This window comes from Poecilia reticulata, chromosome 10 (assembly GCF_904066995.2).
Source record: "Poecilia reticulata chromosome 10, P_reticulata-male-v2, whole genome shotgun sequence".
NCBI classification, from domain to species: domain Eukaryota; kingdom Metazoa; phylum Chordata; class Actinopteri; order Cyprinodontiformes; family Poeciliidae; genus Poecilia; species Poecilia reticulata.
Window position 1 is genome coordinate 5,804,070 of NC_088839.1, and position 25,633 is coordinate 5,829,702.

General features: G+C 42.1%; 22 non-coding genes across 22 annotated transcripts; all 22 read left to right on the forward strand.

Moving 5' to 3' along the window:
• The first annotated feature begins 319 nt into the window (after nucleotides 1-319).
• On the forward strand, nucleotides 320-391 carry trnae-uuc (transfer RNA glutamic acid (anticodon UUC)). The gene has a single exon. It is a non-coding gene; the product is annotated as a tRNA-Glu (tRNA).
• Nucleotides 392-702: 311 nt separating this feature from the next.
• Nucleotides 703-774, forward strand: trnae-cuc (transfer RNA glutamic acid (anticodon CUC)). Its single transcript has one exon. It is a non-coding gene; the product is annotated as a tRNA-Glu (tRNA).
• Nucleotides 775-1,043: 269 nt separating this feature from the next.
• trnae-cuc (transfer RNA glutamic acid (anticodon CUC)) lies at nucleotides 1,044-1,115 on the forward strand. Its single transcript has one exon. It is a non-coding gene; the product is annotated as a tRNA-Glu (tRNA).
• A 98-nt stretch (nucleotides 1,116-1,213) lies between these two features.
• trnae-uuc (transfer RNA glutamic acid (anticodon UUC)) lies at nucleotides 1,214-1,285 on the forward strand. Its single transcript has one exon. It is a non-coding gene; the product is annotated as a tRNA-Glu (tRNA).
• A 310-nt stretch (nucleotides 1,286-1,595) lies between these two features.
• trnae-cuc (transfer RNA glutamic acid (anticodon CUC)) lies at nucleotides 1,596-1,667 on the forward strand. Its single transcript has one exon. It is a non-coding gene; the product is annotated as a tRNA-Glu (tRNA).
• Nucleotides 1,668-1,935: 268 nt separating this feature from the next.
• On the forward strand, nucleotides 1,936-2,007 carry trnae-cuc (transfer RNA glutamic acid (anticodon CUC)). The gene has a single exon. It is a non-coding gene; the product is annotated as a tRNA-Glu (tRNA).
• Nucleotides 2,008-2,105: 98 nt separating this feature from the next.
• Nucleotides 2,106-2,177, forward strand: trnae-cuc (transfer RNA glutamic acid (anticodon CUC)). The gene has a single exon. It is a non-coding gene; the product is annotated as a tRNA-Glu (tRNA).
• A 269-nt stretch (nucleotides 2,178-2,446) lies between these two features.
• Nucleotides 2,447-2,518, forward strand: trnae-cuc (transfer RNA glutamic acid (anticodon CUC)). Its single transcript has one exon. It is a non-coding gene; the product is annotated as a tRNA-Glu (tRNA).
• Nucleotides 2,519-2,616: 98 nt separating this feature from the next.
• On the forward strand, nucleotides 2,617-2,688 carry trnae-cuc (transfer RNA glutamic acid (anticodon CUC)). The gene has a single exon. It is a non-coding gene; the product is annotated as a tRNA-Glu (tRNA).
• A 98-nt stretch (nucleotides 2,689-2,786) lies between these two features.
• trnae-cuc (transfer RNA glutamic acid (anticodon CUC)) lies at nucleotides 2,787-2,858 on the forward strand. The gene has a single exon. It is a non-coding gene; the product is annotated as a tRNA-Glu (tRNA).
• Nucleotides 2,859-2,956: 98 nt separating this feature from the next.
• Nucleotides 2,957-3,028, forward strand: trnae-uuc (transfer RNA glutamic acid (anticodon UUC)). The gene has a single exon. It is a non-coding gene; the product is annotated as a tRNA-Glu (tRNA).
• A 233-nt stretch (nucleotides 3,029-3,261) lies between these two features.
• trnae-uuc (transfer RNA glutamic acid (anticodon UUC)) lies at nucleotides 3,262-3,333 on the forward strand. Its single transcript has one exon. It is a non-coding gene; the product is annotated as a tRNA-Glu (tRNA).
• Nucleotides 3,334-4,112: 779 nt separating this feature from the next.
• On the forward strand, nucleotides 4,113-4,184 carry trnae-uuc (transfer RNA glutamic acid (anticodon UUC)). Its single transcript has one exon. It is a non-coding gene; the product is annotated as a tRNA-Glu (tRNA).
• A 578-nt stretch (nucleotides 4,185-4,762) lies between these two features.
• Nucleotides 4,763-4,834, forward strand: trnae-cuc (transfer RNA glutamic acid (anticodon CUC)). The gene has a single exon. It is a non-coding gene; the product is annotated as a tRNA-Glu (tRNA).
• A 2,434-nt stretch (nucleotides 4,835-7,268) lies between these two features.
• Nucleotides 7,269-7,340, forward strand: trnae-cuc (transfer RNA glutamic acid (anticodon CUC)). Its single transcript has one exon. It is a non-coding gene; the product is annotated as a tRNA-Glu (tRNA).
• A 778-nt stretch (nucleotides 7,341-8,118) lies between these two features.
• Nucleotides 8,119-8,190, forward strand: trnae-uuc (transfer RNA glutamic acid (anticodon UUC)). The gene has a single exon. It is a non-coding gene; the product is annotated as a tRNA-Glu (tRNA).
• A 578-nt stretch (nucleotides 8,191-8,768) lies between these two features.
• On the forward strand, nucleotides 8,769-8,840 carry trnae-cuc (transfer RNA glutamic acid (anticodon CUC)). The gene has a single exon. It is a non-coding gene; the product is annotated as a tRNA-Glu (tRNA).
• Nucleotides 8,841-11,262: 2,422 nt separating this feature from the next.
• trnae-cuc (transfer RNA glutamic acid (anticodon CUC)) lies at nucleotides 11,263-11,334 on the forward strand. Its single transcript has one exon. It is a non-coding gene; the product is annotated as a tRNA-Glu (tRNA).
• Nucleotides 11,335-11,432: 98 nt separating this feature from the next.
• trnae-uuc (transfer RNA glutamic acid (anticodon UUC)) lies at nucleotides 11,433-11,504 on the forward strand. The gene has a single exon. It is a non-coding gene; the product is annotated as a tRNA-Glu (tRNA).
• An 878-nt stretch (nucleotides 11,505-12,382) lies between these two features.
• trnae-uuc (transfer RNA glutamic acid (anticodon UUC)) lies at nucleotides 12,383-12,454 on the forward strand. The gene has a single exon. It is a non-coding gene; the product is annotated as a tRNA-Glu (tRNA).
• A 401-nt stretch (nucleotides 12,455-12,855) lies between these two features.
• trnae-cuc (transfer RNA glutamic acid (anticodon CUC)) lies at nucleotides 12,856-12,927 on the forward strand. The gene has a single exon. It is a non-coding gene; the product is annotated as a tRNA-Glu (tRNA).
• Nucleotides 12,928-13,195: 268 nt separating this feature from the next.
• Nucleotides 13,196-13,267, forward strand: trnae-uuc (transfer RNA glutamic acid (anticodon UUC)). The gene has a single exon. It is a non-coding gene; the product is annotated as a tRNA-Glu (tRNA).
• Nucleotides 13,268-25,633: the final 12,366 nt, after the last annotated feature.

Consider the following 25,633-nt stretch of genomic DNA (forward strand, 5'->3'; position numbering starts at 1 on the left):
CCATCAAAAAATGGTTCCTGATGGTCTAGTGGTCAGGATTCGGCGCTCTCACCGCAGCGGCCTGGGTTCGATTCCCGGTTAGGGAAAGGCATGTCCTCCTTCAATTACATTGTTGTCTTCGTCATTAAAGCTTTCTTGGTATTAATCCGCAAAGGTATCTTGAAAGATGGTCTATTGGTCAGGTTTTGGCGCTTTCACCACCAAGGCCCGTGTCATGGAATTAGTTTTGTAAATTGCATCGTTGTATTCACCACGTCTTTAAAGCGCTTTTCGTATTGATCTCCAAAGACATCTTGCTAGATTCTCCATCAAAAAATGGTCCCTGATGGTCTAGTGGTAAGGATTTGGTGCTTTCACCGCCGCGGCCCGGGTTTGATTCCCGGTCAGGGAAAAGCATGTCCTCCTTCAATTGCATTGTTGTCTTCGTCATTAAAGCTTTCTTGGTATTAATCCGCAAAGGTATCTTGAAAGATGGTCTATTGGTCAGGTTTTGGCGCTTTCACCGCCAAGGCCCGTGTCATGGAATTAGTTGTGTAAATTGCATCGTTGTATTCACCACGTCTTTAAAACACTCTTGGTATTGATCTCCAAAGGCCTCTTACTTGATTCTGGACCACAAAATTGTTCTGTTTTTCAAGTGTATTAAGCACTCTTGGTATTGATCTCCAAAGACATCTTGCTAGATACTCCATCAAGAAATGGTCCCTGATGGTCTAGTGGTCAGGATTTGGTGCTCTCTCCGCCGCGGCCCGGGTTCGAATCCCGGTCAGGGAAAGGCATTTTCAATTGCATTGTTGTTTTCTTCACGTGTATAAAGCAGTCTTGGTATTGATCTCCAAAGACATCTTGCTAGATTCTCCATCAAAAAATGAACCCTGATGGTCTAGTGGTAAGGATTCGGCGCTCTCACCGCCACAGCCCGGGGTTCGATTCCCGGTCATTGAATGGCATTTTCAATTGAATTGTTCTTTTTTTCAAGTGTATTAAGCACTCTTGGTATTGATCTCCAAAGACATCTTGCTAGATACTCTATCAAAAGATGGTCCCTGATGGTCTAGTGGTCAGGATTCGGCGCTCTCACCGCCGCGGCCCGGGTTCGATTCCCGGTCAGGGAAAGTCATTTTCAATTGCACTTTTGTTTTCTTTACGTATATAAAGCACTCTTGGTATTGATCTCCAAAGACATCTTGCTAGATACTCGATCAAAAAATGGTCCCTGATGGTCTAGTGGTAAGGATTTGGCGCTTTCACCGCCGCGGCCCGGGTTCGATTCCCGGTCAGGGAAAGGCATGTCCTCCTTCAATTGCATTGTTGTCTTCGTCATTAAAGCTTTCTTGGTATTAATCCGCAAAGGTATCTTGAAAGATGGTCTATTGGTCAGGTTTTGGCGCTTTCACCGCCAAGGCCCGTGTCATGGAATTAGTTGTGTAAATTGCATCGTTGTATTCACCACGTCTTTAAAACACTCTTGGTATTGATCTCCAAAGGCCTCTTACTTGATTCTGGACCACAAAATTGTTCTTTTTTCAAGTGTATTAAGCACTCTTGGTATTGATCTCCAAAGACATCTTGCTAGATACTCCATCAAGAAATGGTCCCTGATGGTCTAGTGGTCAGGATTTGGTGCTCTCTCCGCCGCGGCCCGGGTTCGAATCCCGGTCAGGGAAAGGCATTTTCAATTGCATTGTTGTTTTCTTCACGTGTATAAAGCAGTCTTGGTATTAATCTCCAAAGACATCTTGCTAGATTCTCCATCAAAAAATGGTCCCTGATGGTCTAGTGGTAAGGATTCGGCGCTCTCACCGCCGCGGTCCGTGTTCGATTCCCGGTCAGGGAAAGGCATTTTCAATTGCACTGTTGTTTTCTTTACGTGTATAAAGCACTCTTGGTATTGATCTCCAAAGACATGTTGCTAGATTCTATATCAAAAAATGGTCCCTGATAGTCTAGTGGTCAGGATTCGGCGCTCTCACCGCCGAGATCCGGGTTCGATTCCCGGTCAGGGAAAGTCATTTTCAATTGCACTGTTTTTTTCTTTACGTATATAAAGCACTCTTGGTATTGGTTTCCAAAGACATCTTGCTAGATTCTCCATCAAAAAATGGTCCCTGATGGTCTAGTGGTCAGGATTCGGCGCTCTCACCGCCGCGGCCCGGGTTCGATTCCCGGTCAGGGAAAGGCATTTTCAATTGAATTGTTGTTTTCTTTACGTGTATAAAGCACTCTTGGTATTGATCTCCAAAGACATCTTGCTAGATTCTCCATCAAAAAAGGTTCCCTGATATTCTAGTGGTAAGGATTCGGCGCTCTCACCGCCACGGCCCGGGGTTCAATTCCCGGTCATTGAATGGCATTTCCAATTTAATTGTTCTTTTTTTCAAGTGTATTAAGCTCTCTTGGTATTGATCTCCAAAGACATCTTGCTAGATACTCCATCAAAAAATGGTCCCTGATGGTCTAGTGGTAAGGATTCGGCGCTCTCACCGCCGTGGCCCGTGTTCGATTCCCGGTCAGGGAAAGGCATTTTCAATAGCACTGTTGTTTTCTTTACATGTATAAAGCAGTCTTGGTATTGATCTCCAAAGACATCTTGCTAGATTCTCCATCAGAAAATGGTCCCTGATGGTCTAGTGGTCAGGATTCGGCGCTCTCACCGCCGCGGCCCGGGTTCGATTCCCGGTCAGGGAAAGTCATTTTCAATTGCACTGTTGTTTTCTTTACGTATATAACGCACTCTTGGTATTGGTCTCCAAAGACATCTTGCTAGATTCTCCATCAAAAAATGGTCCCTGATGGTCTAGTGGTCAGGATTCGGCGCTCTCACCGCCGCGGCCTGGGTTCGATTCCCGGTCAGGGAAAGGCATTTTCAATTGAATTGTTGTATTCTTCACGTGTATAAAGCACTCTTGGTATTGATCTCCAAAGACATCTTGCTAGATTCTCCATCAAAAAATTGTCCCTGATGGTCTAGTGGTAAGGATTTGGCGCTTTCACCGCCGCAGCCCGAGTTCGATTCCCGGTCAGGGAAAGGCATGTCCTCCTTCAATTGCATTGTTGTCTTCGTCATTAAAGCTTTCTTGGTATTAATCCGCAAAGTTATCTTGAAAGATGGTCTATTGGTCAGGTTTTGGCGCTTTCACCGCCAAGGCCCGTGTCATGGAAGTAGTTTTGTAAATTGCATCGTTGTATTCACCACGTCTTTAAAGCGCTCTTGGTATTGATCTCCAAAGACCTCTTACCTGATTCTGGACCACAAAACGGTCCCTGATGGTCGAGTGGTCAGGATTTGGTGTTTTCACCGCCGCGGCCCGGGTTCGATTCCCGGTCAGGGAAAGGCATTGTCAATTGCATTGTTGTTTTCTTCACGTGTATAAAGAAGTCTTGGTATTGATCTCCAAAGACATCTTGCTATATTCTCCATCAAAAAATGTTCCATGATGGTCTAGTGGTAAGGATTCGGCGCTCTCACCTCCAGGGCCCAGGGTTTGATTCCCGGTCATTGAATGGCATTTTCAATTGAGTTGTTCTTTTTTTCAAGTGTATTAAGCGCTCTTGGTATTGATCTCCAAAGACATCTTGCTAGATACTCCATCAAAAAATGGTCCCTGATGGTCTAGTGGTAAGGATTCGGCGCTCTCACCGCTGCGGCCCGTGTTCGATTCCCGGTCAGGGAAAGGCATTTTCAATTGCACTGTTGTTTTCTTTACGTGTATAAAGCACTCTTGGTATTGATCTCCAAAGACATCTTGCTAGATTCTCCATCAAAAAATGGTCCCTGATGGTCTAGTGGTCAGGATTCGGCGCTCTCACCGCAGCGGCCCGGCTTCTATTCCCGGTCAGGGTAAGTCATTTTCAATTGCATTGTTGTTTTCTTTACGTATATAAAGCACTCTTGGTATTGGTCTCCAAAGACATCTTGCTAGATTCTGGACCACAAAACGGTCCCTGATGGTCGAGTGGTCAGGATTTGGTGCTCTCACCGCTGCGGCCCGTGTTCGATTCCCGGTCAGGGAAAGGCATTTTCAATTGCACTGTTGTTTTCTTTACGTGTATAAAGCACTCTTGGTATTGATCTCCAAAGACATCTTGCTAGATTCTCCATCAAAAAATGGTCCCTGATGGTCTAGTGGTAAGGATTTGGCGCTTTCACCGCCGCGGCCCGGGTTCGATTCCCGGTCAGGGAAAGACATGTCCTCCTTCAATTGCATTGTTGTCTTCGTCACGTCATTAAAGCTTTCTTGGTATTAATCCGCAAAGGCATCTTGAAAGATGGTCTATTGGTTAGGTTTTGGCGCTTTCACCGCCAAGGCCCGTGTCATGGCATTTGTTTTGTAAATTTCATTGTTGTATTCACCACATCTTTAAAGCACTCTTGGTATTGATCTCCAAAGACCTCTTACTTGATTCTGGACCACAAAACGGTCCCTGATGGTCGAGTGGTCAGGATTTGGTGCTCTCACCGCTGCGGCCTGGGTTCGATTCCCGGTCAGTGAAAGGCATTTTCAATTGCACTGTTGTTTTCTTTACGTGTATAAAGCACTCTTGGTATTGATCTCCAAAGACATCGTGAAAGATTCTTCGTCAAAAAATGGTCCCTGATGGTCTAGTGGTAAAGATTCGGCGCTCTCACCGCCACGGCCCGTGTTCGATTCCCGGTCAGGGAAAGGCATTTTCAATTGCACTGTTGTTTTCTTTACATGTATAAAGCACTCTTGGTATTGATCTCCAAAGACATCTTGCTAGATTCTTCATCAGAAAATGGTCCCTGATGGTCTAGTGGTCAGGATTCGGCGCTCTCACCGCCGCTGCCTGGGTTCGATTCCCAGTCAAGGAAAGGCATGTCCTCCTTCAATTGCATTGTTGTCTTCGGCATTAAAGCTTACTTGGTATTAATCCGCAAAGGTATCTTGAAAGATGGTCTATTGGTCAGGTTTTGGCGCTTTCACCGCCAAGGCCCGTGTCATGGAATTAGTTTTGTAAATTGCATTATTGTATTCACCACGTCTTTAAAGCACTCTTGGTAATGATCTCCAAAGACCTCTTTCTTGATTCTGGACCACAAAACGGTCCCTGATGGTCGAGTGGTCAGGATTCGGCGCTCTCACCGCCGCGACCCGGGTTCTATTCCCGGTCAGGGAAAGTCATTTTCAATTGCACTGTTGTTTTCTTTACGTATATAAAGCAGTCTTGGTATTGGTCTCCAAAGACATCTTGCTAGATTCTCCATCAAAAATGGTCCCTGATGGTCTAGTGGTCAGGATTCTGTGCTCTCACCGCCACGGCCCGGGGTTCAATTCCCAGTCATTGAATGGCATTTCCAATTTCATTGTTCTTTTTTTCAAGTGTATTAAGCACTCTTATTATTGATCTCCAAAGACATCTTGCTAGATACTCCATCAAAAAATGGTCCCTGATGGTTGTCGAGAAATCTGGTATGAGTATGTGAGATCTGTCCAGGTACACGCAGAAAAACGGGATAAAAGCCTGAGGAATAACAGTATACCCTGAATAATGATTAAATGATGATTATGAGTGAGATGTGATTATAAAGTGATAATACACATGCCAATGAAGAAATGTCTGTAATGAATGTTCAAAACATGTATTCAGTACTTTTAATCAAAGAATGTTATAATGTATGCTCTGTACTTTTAATCAGTTGAAGGTTATAATGCTTTATGGAAATTAAGGTTTAAACAACTTGATTGTTATATGATACTCATTGATTATTAAGGAATAAAAATGATTAGGGAGGAAAGAACATACTGAGGTAAAATGATAGAGTGAAGCATTGAATATGTTTGAACATGTTCTTTCAGCATTGGACATGTCTAAGCATGTCTGGAGCGATGGGTGAGGCTTAATCAGAAGCATATGGTCAGCAGCAAGCGAGTAATAAGGAAGGAATGTGTCACGAGGGAATTGGGGAGGATGGAACTCTCTACCGACAGTGAGACGCAAGGGGAGGGTTACGCAGCCCTGCCCCGAAGGCTGCCCTAAGTTGAGAGGGTTTAAAAGGTGGAGCCCAGGAGAGAAACGGGGTTCTTCGTCCCAGGCGCAGAAGAGGAGTCAGCAAGGGAAGCAGGCTAAAGACCAGCAGAGGAACACGCCCGGAACCAAGGGGAAAGCTCAAAGACTTCACGCCGATAAGAAGGGACAAGTTCCACCGGCCACCACCTCCGGTTCCAGATCCGACCGGCTCCTCTGCTTCTACCCAACGATCTCCAAATCACAGCAGCTGACTTGGAAAAGAGACGGAGGTCTTTTGAAAAGACAAAGAGTCTGCACGTTTAATGGAAAGCGTGAGTCTTCTCTCCGCTTCTCTTCAGTAAAGAGGACTTTGCTCCGGCTGGACAAAGACTCTGACCAAGGACATCTAAAAGATTACAGCTGCCGAGACCAAGAACCATCGGGTATGAGTTGACCAGCTTCCCCCAAAGCCTCGCTCAGTGAATTTAGTAAAACAGGTTAGGGATAAGAATAAGGATAGGATGTGATTGATCCTAGTTGATTGCAATATATTTTTTGACTCTTTAATAACTTTTGGGAATTTAACCTGTTGTCATGTGCCCCTGCTAAAGCTTGCTTAATAAAATTATAATCCTAAAAATTCTAATGAGAATTGTGAACAGTGAGTTTAATTGTGTCAGTCTTAATTATTATTGGTTCTCCTAATTGTGGTAAAGTTAACATACATGATTCTAGAGAATGGATGGCTTTGTGTTTTCCTCTGGTGAGTGTTAAAATAATGACCCTGGGACTTAAATCTAAGTCACTAAATTTAATCTAGCCGTTAACAAGTGCCGTTATTTTAGGAGAGGAGCTACCGTTAACAGGAGTGGTTGTAGGGGTTATGTCGCTGTGAGGGCTACTCAGCGGATTGCTCTTCAACTGTAAAGGGTCATAACTTCTGGATCGAAGGTAGTCAGAGCTAGACGAGTCCTTTCCGACCCCAGTTTAAACAGATAATTCTCCACAAACTATCTCTAGGGTAAGACTCGAGTTTCTGGGGGTTTTCCGGACCTGTTAGACAGAGAACTGGGCAGTAGTGAGTCCAAAGAGTTGTGAGGAGTGGGCGGGACTAACTATTTGGTAGTAACAGACATGGTCTAGTGGTAAGGATTCGGCGCTCTCACCGCCGCGGCCCGTGTTCGATTCCCAGTCAGGGAAAGGCATTTTCAATTGCACTGTTGTTTTCTTTACATGTATAAAGCACTCTTGGTATTGATCTCCAAAGACATCTTGCTAGATTCTTCATCAGAAAATGGTCCCTGATGGTCTAGTGGTCAGGATTCGGCGCTCTCACCGCCACGGCCCGGGTTCGATTCCCGGTCAGGGAAAGGCATTTTCAATTGAATTGTTGTTTTCTTCACGTGTATAAAGAAGTCTTGGTATTGATCTCCAAAGACATCTTGCTATATTCTCCATCAAAAAATGTTCCATGATGGTCTAGTGGTAAGGATTCGGCGCTCTCACCTCCAGGGCCCGGGGTTCGATTCCCGGTCATTGAATGGCATTTTCAATTGAGTTGTTCTTTTTTTCAAGTGTATTAAGCGCTCTTGGTATTGATCTCCAAAGACATCTTGCTAGATACTCCATCAAAAAATGGTCCCTGATGGTCTAGTGGTAAGGATTCGGCGCTCTCACCGCTGCGGCCCGTGTTCGATTCCCGTTCAGGGAAAGGCATTTTCAATTGCACTGTTGTTTTCTTTACGTGTATAAAGCACTCTTGGTATTGATCTCCAAAGACATCTTGCTAGATTCTCCATCAAAAAATGGTCCCTGATGGTCTAGTGGTCAGGATTCGGCGCTCTCACCGCAGCGGCCCGGCTTCTATTCCCGGTCAGGGTAAGTCATTTTCAATTGCATTGTTGTTTTCTTTACGTATATAAAGCACTCTTGGTATTGGTCTCCAAAGACATCTTGCTAGATTCTGGACCACAAAACGGTCCCTGATGGTCGAGTGGTCAGGATTTGGTGCTCTCACCGCTGCGGCCCGTGTTCGATTCCCGGTCAGGGAAAGGCATTTTCAATTGCACTGTTGTTTCTTTACGTGTATAAAGCACTCTTGGTATTGATCTCCAAAGACATCTTGCTAGATTCTCCATCAAAAAATGGTCCCTGATGGTCTAGTGGTAAGGATTTGGCGCTTTCACCGCCGCGGCCCGGGTTCGATTCCCGGTCAGGGAAAGACATGTCCTCCTTCAATTGCATTGTTGTCTTCGTCACGTCATTAAAGCTTTCTTGGTATTAATCCGCAAAGGCATCTTGAAAGATGGTCTATTGGTTAGGTTTTGGCGCTTTCACCGCCAAGGCCCGTGTCATGGCATTTGTTTTGTAAATTTCATTGTTGTATTCACCACATCTTTAAAGCACTCTTGGTATTGATCTCCAAAGACCTCTTACTTGATTCTGGACCACAAAACGGTCCCTGATGGTCGAGTGGTCAGGATTTGGTGCTCTCACCGCTGCGGCCTGGGTTCGATTCCCGGTCAGTGAAAGGCATTTTCAATTGCACTGTTGTTTTCTTTACGTGTATAAAGCACTCTTGGTATTGATCTCCAAAGACATCGTGAAAGATTCTTCGTCAAAAAATGGTCCCTGATGGTCTAGTGGTAAAGATTCGGCGCTCTCACCGCCACGGCCCGTGTTCGATTCCCGGTCAGGGAAAGGCATTTTCAATTGCACTGTTGTTTTCTTTACATGTATAAAGCACTCTTGGTATTGATCTCCAAAGACATCTTGCTAGATTCTTCATCAGAAAATGGTCCCTGATGGTCTAGTGGTCAGGATTCGGCGCTCTCACCGCCGCTGCCTGGGTTCGATTCCCAGTCAAGGAAAGGCATGTCCTCCTTCAATTGCATTGTTGTCTTCGGCATTAAAGCTTACTTGGTATTAATCCGCAAAGGTATCTTGAAAGATGGTCTATTGGTCAGGTTTTGGCGCTTTCACCGCCAAGGCCCGTGTCATGGAATTAGTTTTGTAAATTGCATTATTGTATTCACCACGTCTTTAAAGCACTCTTGGTAATGATCTCCAAAGACCTCTTTCTTGATTCTGGACCACAAAACGGTCCCTGATGGTCGAGTGGTCAGGATTCGGCGCTCTCACCGCCGCGACCCGGGTTCTATTCCCGGTCAGGGAAAGTCATTTTCAATTGCACTGTTGTTTTCTTTACGTATATAAAGCAGTCTTGGTATTGGTCTCCAAAGACATCTTGCTAGATTCTCCATCAAAAAATGGTCCCTGATGGTCTAGTGGTCAGGATTCTGTGCTCTCACCGCCACGGCCCGGGGTTCAATTCCCAGTCATTGAATGGCATTTCCAATTTCATTGTTCTTTTTTTCAAGTGTATTAAGCACTCTTATTATTGATCTCCAAAGACATCTTGCTAGATACTCCATCAAAAAATGGTCCCTGATGGTTGTCGAGAAATCTGGTATGAGTATGTGAGATCTGTCCAGGTACACGCAGAAAAACGGGATAAAAGCCTGAGGAATAACAGTATACCCTGAATAATGATTAAATGATGATTATGAGTGAGATGTGATTATAAAGTGATAATACACATGCCAATGAAGAAATGTCTGTAATGAATGTTCAAAACATGTATTCAGTACTTTTAATCAAAGAATGTTATAATGTATGCTCTGTACTTTTAATCAGTTGAAGGTTATAATGCTTTATGGAAATTAAGGTTTAAACAACTTGATTGTTATATGATACTCATTGATTATTAAGGAATAAAAATGATTAGGGAGGAAAGAACATACTGAGGTAAAATGATAGAGTGAAGCATTGAATATGTTTGAACATGTTCTTTCAGCATTGGACATGTCTAAGCATGTCTGGAGCGATGGGTGAGGCTTAATCAGAAGCATATGGTCAGCAGCAAGCGAGTAATAAGGAAGGAATGTGTCACGAGGGAATTGGGGAGGATGGAACTCTCTACCGACAGTGAGACGCAAGGGGAGGGTTACGCAGCCCTGCCCCGAAGGCTGCCCTAAGTTGAGAGGGTTTAAAAGGTGGAGCCCAGGAGAGAAACGGGGTTCTTCGTCCCAGGCGCAGAAGAGGAGTCAGCAAGGGAAGCAGGCTAAAGACCAGCAGAGGAACACGCCCGGAACCAAGGGGAAAGCTCAAAGACTTCACGCCGATAAGAAGGGACAAGTTCCACCGGCCACCAGATCCGACCGGCTCCTCTGCTTCTACCCAACGATCTCCAAATCACAGCAGCTGACTTGGAAAAGAGACGGAGGTCTTTTGAAAAGACAAAGAGTCTGCACGTTTAATGGAAAGCGTGAGTCTTCTCTCCGCTTCTCTTCAGTAAAGAGGACTTTGCTCCGGCTGGACAAAGACTCTGACCAAGGACATCTAAAAGATTACAGCTGCCGAGACCAAGAACCATCGGGTATGAGTTGACCAGCTTCCCCCAAAGCCTCGCTCAGTGAATTTAGTAAAACAGGTTAGGGATAAGAATAAGGATAGGATGTGATTGATCCTAGTTGATTGCAATATATTTTTGACTCTTTAATAACTTTTGGGAATTTAACCTGTTGTCATGTGCCCCTGCTAAAGCTTGCTTAATAAAATTATAATCCTAAAAATTCTAATGAGAATTGTGAACAGTGAGTTTAATTGTGTCAGTCTTAATTATTATTGGTTCTCCTAATTGTGGTAAAGTTAACATACATGATTCTAGAGAATGGATGGCTTTGTGTTTTCCTCTGGTGAGTGTTAAAATAATGACCCTGGGACTTAAATCTAAGTCACTAAATTTAATCTAGCCGTTAACAAGTGCCGTTATTTTAGGAGAGGAGCTACCGTTAACAGGAGTGGTTGTAGGGGTTATGTCGCTGTGAGGGCTACTCAGCGGATTGCTCTTCAACTGTAAAGGGTCATAACTTCTGGATCGAAGGTAGTCAGAGCTAGACGAGTCCTTTCCGACCCCAGTTTAAACAGATAATTCTCCACAAACTATCTCTAGGGTAAGACTCGAGTTTCTGGGGGTTTTCCGGACCTGTTAGACAGAGAACTGGGCAGTAGTGAGTCCAAAGAGTTGTGAGGAGTGGGCGGGACTAACTATTTGGTAGTAACAGACATGGTCTAGTGGTAAGGATTCGGCGCTCTCACCGCCGCGGCCCGTGTTCGATTCCCAGTCAGGGAAAGGCATTTTCAATTGCACTGTTGTTTTCTTTACATGTATAAAGCACTCTTGGTATTGATCTCCAAAGACATCTTGCTAGATTCTTCATCAGAAAATGGTCCCTGATGGTCTAGTGGTCAGGATTCGGCGCTCTCACCGCCACGGCCCGGGTTCGATTCCCGGTCAGGGAAAGGCATTTTCAATTGAATTGTTGTATTCTTCACGTGTATAAAGCACTCTTGGTATTGATCTCCAAAGACATCTTGCTAGATTCTCCATCAAAAAATGGTCCCTGATGGTCTAGTGGTAAGGATTTGGCGCTTTCACCGCCGCGGCCGGGGTTCGATTCCCGGTCAGGGAAAGGCATGTCCTCCTTCAATTGCATTGTTGTCTTCGTCATTAAAGCTTTCTTGGTATTAATCCGCAAAGGTATCTTGAAAGATGGTCTATTGGTCAGGTTTTGGCGCTTTCACCGCCAAGGCCCGTGTCATGGAATTAGTTGTGTAAATTGCATCGTTGTATTCACCACGTCTTTAAAGCACTCTTGGTATTGATCTCCAAAGGCCTCTTACTTGATTCTGGACCACAAAACGGTCCCTGACGGTCGAGTGGTCAGGATTTGGTGCTCTCACCACCGCGGCCCTGGTTCGATTCCCGGTCAGGGAAAGGCATTTTCAATTGCATTGTTGTTTTCTTCACGTGTATAAAGCACTCTTGGTATTGATCTCCAAAGACATCTTGCTAGATTCTCCATCAAAAAATGGTCCCTGATGGTCTAGTGGTAAGCATTTGGCGCTTTCACCGCCGCTGCCCTGGTTCGATTCCCGGTCAGGGAAAGGCATGTCCTCCTTCAATTGCATTGTTGTCTTCGTCATTAAAGCTTTCTTGGTATTAATCCGCAAAGGTATCTTGAAAGATGGTCTATTGGTCAGGTTTTGGCGCTTTCACCGCCAAAGCCTGTGTCATGGAATTAGTTGTGTAAATTGCATCGTTGTATTCTTCACGTGTAAAAAGCACTCTTGGTATTGATCTCCAAAGACATCTTGCTAGATTCTGGACCACAAAATGGTCCCTGACGGTCGAGTGGTCAGGATTTGGTGCTCTCACCACCGCGGCCCTGGTTCGATTCCCGGTCAGGGAAAGGCATTTTCAATTGCATTGTTGTTTTCTTCATGTGTATAAAGCACTCTTGGTATTGATCTCCAAAGACATCTTGCTAGATTCTCCATCAAAAAATGGTCCCTGATGGTCTAGTGGTAAGGATTTGGCGCTTTCACCGCCGCGGCCGGGGTTCGATTCCCAGTCAGGGAAAGGCATGTCCTCCTTCAATTGCATTGTTGTCTTCGTCATTAAAGCTTTCTTGGTATTAATCCGCAAAGGTATCTTGAAAGATGGTCTATTGGTCAGGTTTTGGCGCTTTCACCGCCAAAGCCTGTGTCATGGAATTAGTTGTGTAAATTGCATCGTTGTATTCTTCACGTGTAAAAAGCACTCTTGGTATTGATCTCCAAAGACATCTTGCTAGATTCTCCATCAAAAAATGGTCCCTGATGGTCTAGTGGTAAGGATTCGGCGCTCTCACCGCCACGGCCCGGGGTTCTATTCCCGGTCAGGGAAAGGCATTTTCAATTTAATTGTTCTTTTTTTCAAGTGTATTAACTCTTGGTATTGATCTCCAAAGACATCTTGCTAGATACTCCATCAAAAAATGGTCCCTGATGGTCTAGTGGTAAGGATTCGGCGCTCTCACCGCCGCGGCCCGGGTTCGATTCCCGGTCAGGGAAAGGCATTTTCAATTGCATTGTTGTTATCTTCACGTGTATAAAGCACTCTTGGTATTGATCTCCAAAGACATCTTGCTAGATTCTCCATCAAAAAATGGTCCCTGACGGTCGAGTGGTCAGGATTTGGTGCTCTCACCACCGCGGCCCGGGTTCGATTCCCGGTCAGGGAAAGGCATTTTCACTTGCATTGTTGTTTTCTTCACGTGTATAAAGCACTCTTGGTATTGATCTCCAAAGACATCTTGCTAGAATCTCCATCAAAAAATGGTCCCTGATGGTCTAGTGGTAAGGATTCGGTGCTTTCACCGCCGTGGCCCGGGTTCGATTCCCGGTCAGGGAAAGGCATGTCCTCCTTCAGTTGCATTGTTGTTTTCATCATGTCTTTATAACACTCTTGGTATTGATCCGCAAAGACATCTTGATAGCTTCTATTACAAAAGATGGTTCCTGATGGTCTAGTGGGTCAGGTTTCAGCAGTCTCACCCCCACGGCTGGGGTTCCATTCCCGGTCAGGGAATAGCATGTTTCTTTTCACCTGCCTCATTGTTTTCATGATCTCTTCAAACACTCTTGGTATTGATCTTCAAAGAACTCTTGCTAGATTCTCCACAACAAAATGGTAACTGATGGACAAGTGGTAAGGATTCAGCGCTATCATCGCCGCGGCCGGGGTTGCTTTCCCCGTCAAGGAAAGGTATGTTCACTTTCAATTGCATTGTTGTTTTCATGACATCTTTAAAGCGCTCTTGGTATTAATCCTCAAAGATATCTTGATAGCTTCTATTATAAAAGAAGGTCCCTGATGGTCTATTGGTCAGGATTTGGCACTTTCATTGCTGGGGCCTGGGTTCAGTTCCTGGTCAGGGAAAGGAATTTTCAATTGCATTGTTGTTTTCACCACGTCTTTAAAGCACGCTTGGTATTGATTTTCAAAGTCCTCTTGCTTGATTCTCCACAACAAAATGGTCCATGCTGGTCTAGTGTTCAGGATTCTGCGCTCTCATTGTCATGACCCGGGTTCAATTCCTGGTCAGGGAATGTTATCTTCACTTTCAATTGCAGCATTGTTTTCATCATGTCTTTAATGTACTCTTGGCATTGATCCTCAAAGACCTCTTGCTAGCTTGTATTACAAAAGAAGGGAGCAGCGCTGAAAGCGCCAAATCCTGACCACTAGACTGACAGGGACATTTTTGTGAGAGAAGCTAGGTATTGACGATGCCATGTCATAAGTTATAAGACATGTCATAAGAAAAAGCTACATCTTCTAAAGGAGAAAGTATAAAACTATCATGGTTCTAGATACTTTGTTTTGTCTTTTAATGAGTTGTAGTTCCTGCTTTATTTTAGTAATCTTATTTTTTGTACGTACTTTGTTTCCTTCTCTATGCCACCGTTTCTGTTTTGCGGGTTAGTCCTTACAACACAAAACCTTTGAGATTTTGGGAGGATTCACAATTTAGATTTAACATGTTTAAAAGCCACGATAAACTTGCACTTCAGACATCTTTCTAAAATAATAACCCGAGTCATATTTTGCCAAAACTGAGTCACTTTTGTCAGAAAACGTTTTACAGATGGGTGATATGGGCTTCAATTTTTATCAGGATATTTTATTGTATTTTTGTCATAATGAAACTAACAATAAAATAGTCTTGCCTATTTTAAAATTGACTGTTTCGGGCCACTGGCTGCTACAAGAGAAATTATTTTTATCACTGAATAATAAATCATATTTTTTTAACTCATTGGTATTTATTGGTATTCCCTTGGAGCCAAACCATGGACAAAAAGTAACAATCTTGACAATACTTTGACTTTGCTATTAGGGTTTTTTAATATGTCCCTTGTTTGAATTTTTCATCATTGAGATAAATCTAAATTCTTATCACAATAATATATTTTCATAATGTGATAAATGCCCATTCCTCCTGTCCAGATTCTGATAGCCAGCTTGGTTCTAGTTTCTTTATGCGCTGAAAGGTTGATAGTTTGGTTCTGACGACCACTTGCACTTCTACCTGGACCCATGAACAATTAAATCATTTTTTGTAACATTTTAACAGCCTGATGTCATAAAGCCAACAAACCTTTGGTGTTCTGTGAAGCCAGACAGTTTTACAGATGTGCAACCTTATCAAAATATTTTTCTTTTCTACCTGAAGCAAGCCATCTGCTAGGAACTGCTTTTCAACCACTAATTATTCTACTGAATAAAAATAGCTTTACACTCAACTATTTGGCTTTATGATGATTTTAATTAAAAGGAAATAAAGTGGTTAATAGTCACGATCCCCTGTTTTGTCTCCTAAGAATCAATGTGGTTTGCACATTAACTAAATGGTACAGCAGCTTGCAATGTCAGAAAGAAACAAAACACCATTACAGGAAACTAGCTGAATGTTTAGAGATCAATGCTGCACCATTTCAAGGCTAAGGGTTCATTTTGAACAAATAAAATATAGGATTTATAGTGAAGAGAGCAGAAAGTCTTAAATGTAAATGAAAAGTCAAAGTTCAAGGGATTATAAATGTTACAGCAATAGTTTTCTCTCCTCACCCCAACCAGAGGACTTACGTAACTGAACCTGATTTCTCCCTTGAGGAGTTTGATTCTGTTGACATCCTGCTTCCCATTCATTGTGGGAATGATGTCTTGTTTCTGCAGTGCAGTCATACTGTCTGGTGTCAAAGTCACAGATTTACGTATTAAAAAACGTCTGGGTGGGGATTGAGCCAAGAAACATGTACAATAACATTGTATTAGTGGACTTCCACACACAACTATTAACTTCTTCATAATGCCTGCCATGGCTCTGCTAAAGGGTCAATGACTGGTTCCTTAAAACTGTTACCATTTCCACAACACTTAGCATATACACATACTGACCTTTCTGCTCCGTCTATGGATGTCATAGCAAAGCAGTCAATGTCAGTAATACCATTTTCGTCGTTGCACGTTTGTTAACCTATATGGTTGTGTGGTGGAATGGAGACAGAGGCGCCGCTATTCCTGTTGCAGGAGAAGTTCTTCTGCTTTACATAAAGCATATCAGGTCAGCCATCAAGTAAAGTTCCAGTCATTTGTGATTGCTAAATATCATGAATTCCAGCACCATATTCACACATCAATGGTATGCCATTGATGTGTAAGTTGTTGATTCTGAAGAAATTTCCTCATAATCTGGACTTCAGTTGTTCCAGTATTCCATTAAAACGCTCAAATGAAAAACACCAAATTGAATAAACTGGTCCGTAGTCCAACATGCACTCCTTAACATGGAGATGTAAATGCATGTTGGGGGTGCAGTGCAGCAGGCCAAAGAGTTTAACATATTTTGTGGGTTTTGGTGGTGAGGTAGATGCGGTGGACCCATGTTATGATGAATAATTGTAGTTTAGTGGTGAACAACGAAGAGCACAGAGAAGCCCAGGCAGAATAGCTGAGCATAAAGGCAAAGAACTCAAAAGCTAGTAGCACTGGTTGATAACATAACGTAAGACAGACAAGACAGTTAGACAAAGATCCGACAATTAGCAGGGAACAGAGGTGGGATTAAACACACAAGGATCAGGGAACACGAGACACAGCTGGGAGCAATCAAGGGCAGACAAGACAACAGAGGAACTAAATTGACACACAGAAAACCAAATCCCCACATTGTGAGAGAAATGTCTGCAGGTTTCTGCTCCAGCGTCATATCCATCAACAGACTGGAAACGGCAGACAGAATATAATACAAGCTGGATCATAGTCAAACCACATGTCCTGTTGTTGACTGTTGTTGATCACCACTTTCTGGCAAAACAGTCAATAAATGGTAGTCCAGCTTTTCCACTGAGCTGCTGCAAATCCTGTAAAGCAGGAAGCAATTCATAAGGAAATTCTTCCAACCTCATAGGGTACTTTGATGTTTTCCACTCTTCTTTGCTGTTCATCAAGGGATTTTGTTGGCAAAATTCCCAGTTCTGCCCAAAGTCTGAACACAATTTGCTGTACCAAGGAGAAGGTTGTGCACTGGATCTATGACAACAAATCTGATGGCATTGAAGTAACTCGGATGGAAGAGTTCTGACCACCTGGCTCCATACGGTTTGATTCTCTTCTGCTCTGCCTTTGTCATGGTATAGTGAGATCTCTTGATGTGTGTTGCTCCCATAAAGACCGCTCAGACTCAGAGTACAGAGCATCAGACACTTGCTTGTCGAATGTCCCCACACAATACCTAAGCTTTTTACATTGATAACAAAAATGTATTATGTTTATAACTTAGTCAGTTGAACTCATCTATGGATTCCAGAAAAGCGAAAGAAATCTTGGATTTTAAAGTTCAGAATAGATACCCAGAAGGGGCAACAAACAAGCAGAGATTGGTTCTCAAACGCAAGTGCATAACTACAAGGCCGTAAATATAAATGCATCAACTTGCAATGTAATTATATATTATCATAATCCCATAAAGCCTAATATTAAAGAATGCAAATGGCTGCCTAAACATGTCTAAACATTTTAGATGGGGAACTGCATTATATATGCAAAGACAGAAACCAGACAGAACACCTGGCCAAAGTTGTGTCCACAGCAGAGGAGGCTAACAAACTCTTCATTGAATTCCATAGTGATGTGGGAGGGACCTGTGGTTGGCAAAAAACCCACAGTGCCCTTGCCAGTCGCTGTTATTGGCCAGGGATGGAGAATGACATCCAGAAATAGGTGTGCATGTCTTTATGCATTTAATTCTCTTTATCTAGGGGTTTTATATAGTTTTTAATCTAATTTCTCTTTGTATTTCAGGTTGCTCAGTGCCCCCAATGCCAGAGCAAAAGGGCAAATCTTAAAGAAAAGAGTGAATATAACCCCATAGAGGTGGGAGGAAGTTAAACTGAACCAGATGACATGTGTATGTAGCTGTAGAATGACTGGGATTAACAGTTCGTCCATATCTGTTCACAGGTGATGGAGCCTGTTGAGTTGGTGGGAATGGATCTAGTGGGTAAACAGACGGTAACAAATAATGGTAGTCAGTACATTTGTGTGATTGATTATTTCACCAAATGGGCAGAGGCCTCCCCACTCAAATCAAAAACAGCAGCTGAGGTCATGAGTTGTATATTTGATTGCTTTAACAAATTTATTGCACCCAAAAGGCTTCTTACAGACCAGGGTTCAGAGTTTGTGAACAAGTACTGATTTTTTCAAAATCAAACCAATGGGCTTGTTGAATGGCACAATCCAAAAGTTATTACCCAAGCCTATTTTTAACAAATCTTGGAAATGTGGTGCATTGCTGGATAACAAAGGTATGACTTAGTGAATTCTGGTGTTTAAAGGCCCTTGCGTAATCCACAAGATCTTATGCCAGCAGTTTTTAAGCTATTCTGTTTTTAAAAGGCAACAGATAAAATTAGTGATACTAAAAAGTATTTCTGTTGCGTTAAGATCCTCAGATGTTTTACAGAATCAGTGTAGACAAGCTTTGTAATTCTTTATGCTTATTGCATTGTTTGGTAACGGGTCCTAAAAATCAATGCCCACAAAACATTTCCCTCTCCCAGCTGCCACCACCAGTTAATTCAGCCGCTGGCCGGCTTCTTCCAGTCCACTGCAGATCAGAAAACGGTGCTGGCTGCAGTGAGAGGGTAGTTTCGTCAGCTTACCCAGGTTTTTACTGGTATCCGCAAAGAGTTAGCTGAACCAAAAGACAAGTTGTTGTCTATTGTGGAGAGACTTGATGCTCTGGAATGCAACGAGGTCTCACGTACAGAAGGTCTCAAGGAAAAAATTGCAGCATAATCCAAAAACTGTAGTAAATCTTAATGATTTTAAACTAAAAACACTAAGAGTCGTGTTAAAAAATTCTAGTGAAAAGAATTCTGCCTGGTGTTGGTCAGGAAGGAAGAGCGTAAGACTTACTGGATTGGATTGTTGGTCTGCTGTTTTGGTGATTACCTTGGAAAAGCAGGTTATTTTTGGAAACTATTGCGCATTCTGTTTTTAGCCTTAAATGTTTTTTAAACAAAACGTATATAAAAATGTGATGCAGTGAAGGAGGGAAAAAAATTAACATTGTATTTTTATTTTAAATTAAATTTAAACACGGTGGGCTAACTGTGAACGATATGATTTGCATCTAATTTATAATATCATAAAATGAAGGCACAGCTGCAACTTCTGAAACTCCCTCTGGTTGACCTGAGGCCTGTTAGCAGCAGGTGTTAGTAATTGAAGATGGACACAGTAGATTCCCTCACATATGGCTGTTCTTCATATTTTACTCATAAGCAGTGTTCTTTGTGTTGCTCAATAAAAAAAACAAACACTAGGCTGTACTTGGTGCAGTATGAATACATCTTGTATATTTATATCTCTGGTCCAGAACACATCCTTGCATTTCCCACAGAGATTTAAAGGCCAGATCACAGTTTACCATGCCGTAAATGAAACACAAATAAAGATGAGATTATTTTCACACGTGTGCTTGGTGCGGCTTACTCTGGACCTAGGTTCATTATGTCTGTCTATAATTAGCAGAGGGCTGGGGAGGAAGCCGTCGGCCGCTCTGTCTGTCACATTATCAGATGACTGAGCACCTGACAGTCACAATGATTTATCAGCCGGATATTACATTTCCATATTCCCACTCTGACACCGCCCGTCTCTGTGTCGCTCTCTCTAGCACTCCATTTGTCCGTCACTTTTTTTCTTTTATGCCTTTTAATCCCTTCTGATGTTCTCTTTCCCTTCTCAAAAAATGGAAATGTTCGCCCAGCGTGTCATCACACGGAGTTCGGAGGTCAGCAGCTGGTTGGGTCCAGAGTGTGACATCTGGGTGAAGATGTTTAAATGAGTCAGATTTACTACATCAGGGGAAGTTGTGCTGGTCGATACAAAACCTACTTAAAATGAATTGAACATGATCAGCGCTGCTACAGAACACCATCATTGTTTAGTTTTTTTTACTCTCTGTGAGGGAGGATATCACCTTAAATTACCACACAGTGAAGTACATTTTCAGCATGGGGAATTTAATTTGGTGCATTCATGCAATGCCATTTTAAACCTGAACACATGCACAGCATTCGTGTGGAACTCAATGTACTATCACGCTAGATTTCGACAGGAACCACTTGAAGAGATACCAAATGAAAAATCACTGTGGTTTCTGACTAACTGGAGTTCAGTTTTTACCATCAGTAAAAACTTCTGCTTGGAAACATTACAGATTCTCAAAAGGAGACAGTTCAACAGGAATGAGGTTCATAAAGCAAGTTCAACTTTAATTTACTCATATTTACACAAATGTAAACATATCTGGTACAAAACAGTCCGGTGGGCTTCACAGCGCAGCAAGAAGGTTCTGGGTTCGATTCCCGGCCCCGGTCTTTCTGCATGGAGTTTGCATGTTCTCCCTGTGCATGCGTGGGTTTTCTCTGGGTACTCCGGTTTTCTCCCACAGTCCAAAAACATGACTGTCAGGTTAATTGGCCTCCAAATTGCCCCTAGGTGTGAGTGTGTGTGCATGGTTGTTTGTCCTGTGTGTCTCTGTGTTGCCCTGCGACAGACTGGCGACCTGTCCAGGTGACCCCGCCTCTCGCCTGGAACGTTAGCTGGAGATATGCACCAGCAACCCTCCCGACCCCACTGAGGGACAAGGGTGTAAGAAAATGGATGGATGGACAAAACAGTCCGCAGGGATCACCATAAAGAGTGTTTCTACACAATCTGGAGTTTTATTTCTAGAATTTGTTTATTGATTTGTGTAAAAACGGTATGTCCATCCATGATCTAAATTTTAATAAAGTTATGGGATTTTTTCCTAAAAGATGTACCAAAATCTTTGCTTGAATAGTAAGCATGTAAATAGCACAACTACACATAGATATCCCACCTACCTCTGCGGGTCCTGCGATAAAATGTACCAATGCTCATTTTATTTTTGTATTATTCTTTATATATATATATATATATATATATATATATATATATATATATATATATATAAATCGGCACATCTCTAAAATATATATATATATATATATATATTAGATATAGAGATGTGCCGATCAGGTTTTTTTCTGCCGATACCGATCACCGATACCGATCACATAATTATTATTTTTATCATAAACACTACCGGTTACATTATGCGGATAAAGGAACCATGAATTCACCTTAATTTAGACAAAAAACTCGTTTTTAGTAACTTTTTCCAAGAAGAAAACTAAACAAAACGGGCATTGTGCAAATCGTACTGCTATTGACATTACTATATTTAACAGACTGATAACATATGAAGGCTCTGAAGAGGCTAAATAATGCAAGGAGTCAAAATAAAACCTCTCAACATTGCCAAAAAAAATTCAAGTATAAAACTTAACATTCAAAGGCAAATACAGGATCCATTACAATAAACAATCCAGTTACTGAATGAAAACTTCCTGATAGCATGGCGGCTAGCTGATTACTGCTAGTTCTGAGTGGCTGTTTCTGACTGAGCGGAGTAATTATGCAGAGCAGGGAGGAGATATTTTGTGAAAATCCAGCAGAAATGCTAAACTAATCGACTCAGAAATACTCTGCAGAGTCAGTCGAAACGAAAAATCCCATAGAACCTAAGCTCTGCGAGGAGCTTAATGTGAGACATGAAGTCACATGGGACTTTCGAGGGCCGTTTCTGGGCGGAGCTTGGTAAGGTCCATGTAGCCAAACTCCGTCAAGTATGTCATTGTTTTTATGCCATATTAGATTCGTCATGTTGATGTATTTTGACGTGCTTCAATTTTCCGCTGCAACACGCAAACTTCCCCATTCACTCAGTGCGTTATAGTTCCACATCGCTTAGGATTTGTTGCTGCGCATTTGCGCAGTGTGAAGGAAAGAGGAGACCAGCTGCACAGGCAGGCTGCCAAATGAGATGCAGGTGATCGGGATCGGCAACAAGAGCCAATGATCACCGATCATGCACTTTTTCACAAAAATATCCCTCGTTTTTTGCGGGGGTTGCGTTCCGAAAATAACCTGCGATAAGTGAAATCCGCGAAATAGTTACCTTTATTTTTTTTACAACTATTACACAGCATAATTAAATACTCTACATTGAAACCAAAGAACAAAACCTGTTTTCAGGTCAGCGGATGTGCATGTGCATCAATCACGTCATTAATGTGATCCGGTGTCGTGTCATTAAAGCGTCTCCTCCAACCTGCCCCGCGAGATTCACAGCTGGATCTACGGCAGAGCCTCCGGCCACAGTTTTTTTTCAGCAAGCATTCAAAGTTTCAGTTTCCATCTCCTGAATGGCCAATCTGTATTACATATATTTTAGCCAATCAGGACGCAGAACACAATGCACTGTGAAAAAAATTGCACACAAAGAATCCGCGAAGCAGCGAGACCGCAAAAGGTGAACCGCGGAGCGATCAATGTATCTAATTTTTTTTTTTCCTTTTTTATTTAAATGTTGTGTAAAGTAAGACACAAAACAAGGAGAGTTGGGTCAAATAAGTTCATACTTCAGTCTACATCCTTTTCAAACAAATAGTTATCTAAATGCGTAACACAGTGTTTGAATATGAATGTAAATATGTTTGAAATAAACAGTATGTGCTTTAATCTCAGACTGTGTGTGTGTGTGTGTGTGTGTGTGTGTGTGTGTGTGTGTGTGTGTGTGTGTGTGTGTGTGGTGTCACTGGTGTGACTAAGCACCAAGTCTGAAGCGATGTTTAACTCACCTGTCCTGCAGATTAAAATTCCTCCTAATGAGAGACTCCAACCCACAGCCAGCGATGATGACATGTCTGGAAGAGATCAAAGGAAAACCAAAGTGATGAAAGTCTTGCAGTGCTAAAGAAAATCCGTTTTAGCAGCTGTTAATATGGGAGGTGGGAGGATCATTTAGAAATGCAGCTTGGGATAGCTGATCTACTGAGGAAGAGGATGTTTGGGATGAAAGACAGCGAGCGGTATTAGAATGAGAAGCAAACGAACACGCCGCCGTAAATGCTGCAGCAGATCATAACTTCACTGGTAGACATCTGTAGACACCAGAGGTGGGCAGAGTAGCCAAAAATTAATACTCCAGTAAAAGTAGCACTACTTCCACATATTTTTACCAAAAGTAAAAAGTAGTCATCCAAGAAATTACTCAAGTAGGAGTAAAAACATGTTTGGTAAAAGTGATCAACTGAGTAACTGATCAAATTATCGATCATTTAATATTTAAAAATAACATCCTCAGATGGACCAGAATATAAAGTTAAGTGGAAATTTTGGTATTTTGAGGACCAGAATGACAATAATTCATATCAGGAGATATGTCAAATCAGTTTCTTTCAATAATAATAAAAAAAAAACTTATGAAACTGTAACAAAAACTGCAGATCTGTGTAACAAAAACTGCAGATCTGTGTCTGGTGAATTTTTGGTTCATGCGGTAAAGTTGTTCACTTTGGGTAGAGAATCCAGAAATGTACTCAAGTGGTGATTCTTCATAGTAAAATTATTCAAGTATAAAGTGCAGCGTAGTAAAAATACTAGTTTTAAAAAAAGTTACTCCAGTAAATGTAATTGAAGAAATGCAACTAGTTGCTACCCAACTCTGACACACGTAGATTCCCGTCTTCGCCGGGCTCCGCTGGGACTTCGAAGATGTTTTCACCCATTTTCAATGAGGTTGGATATCAGCAGATCGGAGGAAGAAGCTTTCTCGCTAATGGCCACAACACACACTCACAGATGTTAGATGGGACTTGTCAGAAAGGGGGCAATAATTTCATCTATTTAACCCTGAGTGGTGAGTTGGAGCGTGTCACTTAATGGAGGCATAAAGGACACACACATAACTACTGATAGCCCCGGGGGGAGGGAGGCCCGCTGAACACTTCATAAATATGCAAGGAGAAAAGACATATGCTCTGCTACATGAATACTGAGAGGGGACATAAAATAGTCTGTGTGCATGATGGAGTGGGCAGGAAGAGCAAGAAAATGGTGGGACTGGTGGCAAAATAACAGAGAGACGGAGAGGAGGGGGAAGCTTTATGTGGCTGCACATAAATAATCCAGAGCCATTCGCAGCTGGGACAAGGCACTGAAAGAGGACGAGACCAACTTGTTGCCTTGGACCGTTTGTTCACATGTTGGGGCAAAAATGATGATGATACAGAGTGGTTGTCATGGTGTGTAGATGGTCGATTTAGGACCCAAATGCAGTGAGACAAAGGAGGTGGTCAGTGAATTTGGTGACTTAATGAAAAAGGTGAAATACAAAAAACAACACAGGAGTCATAGCAAAGGTATATAATAAAACTATCTAACTTTCTGGCAAGGAGGAACATGGAGTAGACAGGAAAACTCAGTGGGTGAGAATGAAGTGCTTAAATACTGGGGAGGATGAACACTGAATAAAAGACCTGAGCTGATGAGTGAACAGGCTGCAGGTGTGACTGAGGGAGCAGGAGACAGACTGAGAGAGAGTACTCAGGGAAACAGGAAATAAATCTAACACAAAAGAAGCATAATTAAACTAGAGTGGCAGAGAATAGAAACAAGAAATAAACGGAAGAACTGAAGTGGAAATGGAAACAAGGCAGAACTAATAGGGAAAAAACTAAAGAACATAAAAAAATGACAAAACCCCATTGGTGTCCAAACGTCTTACCCAAAAGTGGCAGATTTGAACTACTGGCGGACCATGAAATTTATTTTATTAAAAATTTTTTAAAAATGTAGAATTTTTTTTTTACCTGCTCAACAATGTAAAACATTTTTATAAAATCTGTGTATCATTAAAGACCCAAAACATAAACTGGACATCAGCAGGACATTTCTGAAATCGAATGGGTCATCAATTGTTTTTACCATTCTTGTCAGGTTTATAGGATCTTTTTGTTACCCTCAGATTATAGCATGAACATCGAGCAATGGAAAGTATATATATGACTGAAACTAATAAACAGTGATAAGGGATAAGGAATCTATGCAGAGGTTATGTTGAAATTGAGGAAAAAAATCTTATTTAAAATGTTTTTTTAATCCCATGCTTTTAAGAAAACCCCTAGAGAACAGGTTTATGCATTTGTAACTGCAAACTTTAAGAAATGAAAGAACCAGACTGGCAACAAGAATTGCCAGACTTGTAAAAACATGCTTTGATTTATCAGTAAAAAACAAATGTATTGACATCTATTAGTTTGGCAAGGGCCACAAAGCCATTTCCAACTCTGTGGGAATAAAGTAAGGACTAAAGTATCAGCAACAGATGAAGAAAACATGAAACAGTGAAGTACTGAAGAACATCAACAAATCCACCGTGAATACCTACAAACTAAACCTACATGAAAAACACAGAGTGGACTCTTAAACCTAGAGTGGCTTACGTTAGCTTAAAGATTCTAACAGAAACAGCTGATCAATCATGCAAGGTAAACATCAGAACGTTTTTGGCAAATGTGTTTCCATCTCTTTAGCACACTGACTTTTTTTTTCCAGAAAGCCAAAAACCACCTTGTTGATTTTCCAAGTTTGTGTACAACAAATGTGCAGATTAGATAACTTAATAAACACTGTTTTTCCTTCCGACCAGAGGGGGCGCTGTGTGATAAACCACAAGAGAGTGAAGAAAAAGAGTGAGAAAATAAAGGTAAGAAAGATGGATGTAAGCGGTTGTTAAGTTAAAAACAAACCTTCTAAACTCAGGGCATCATC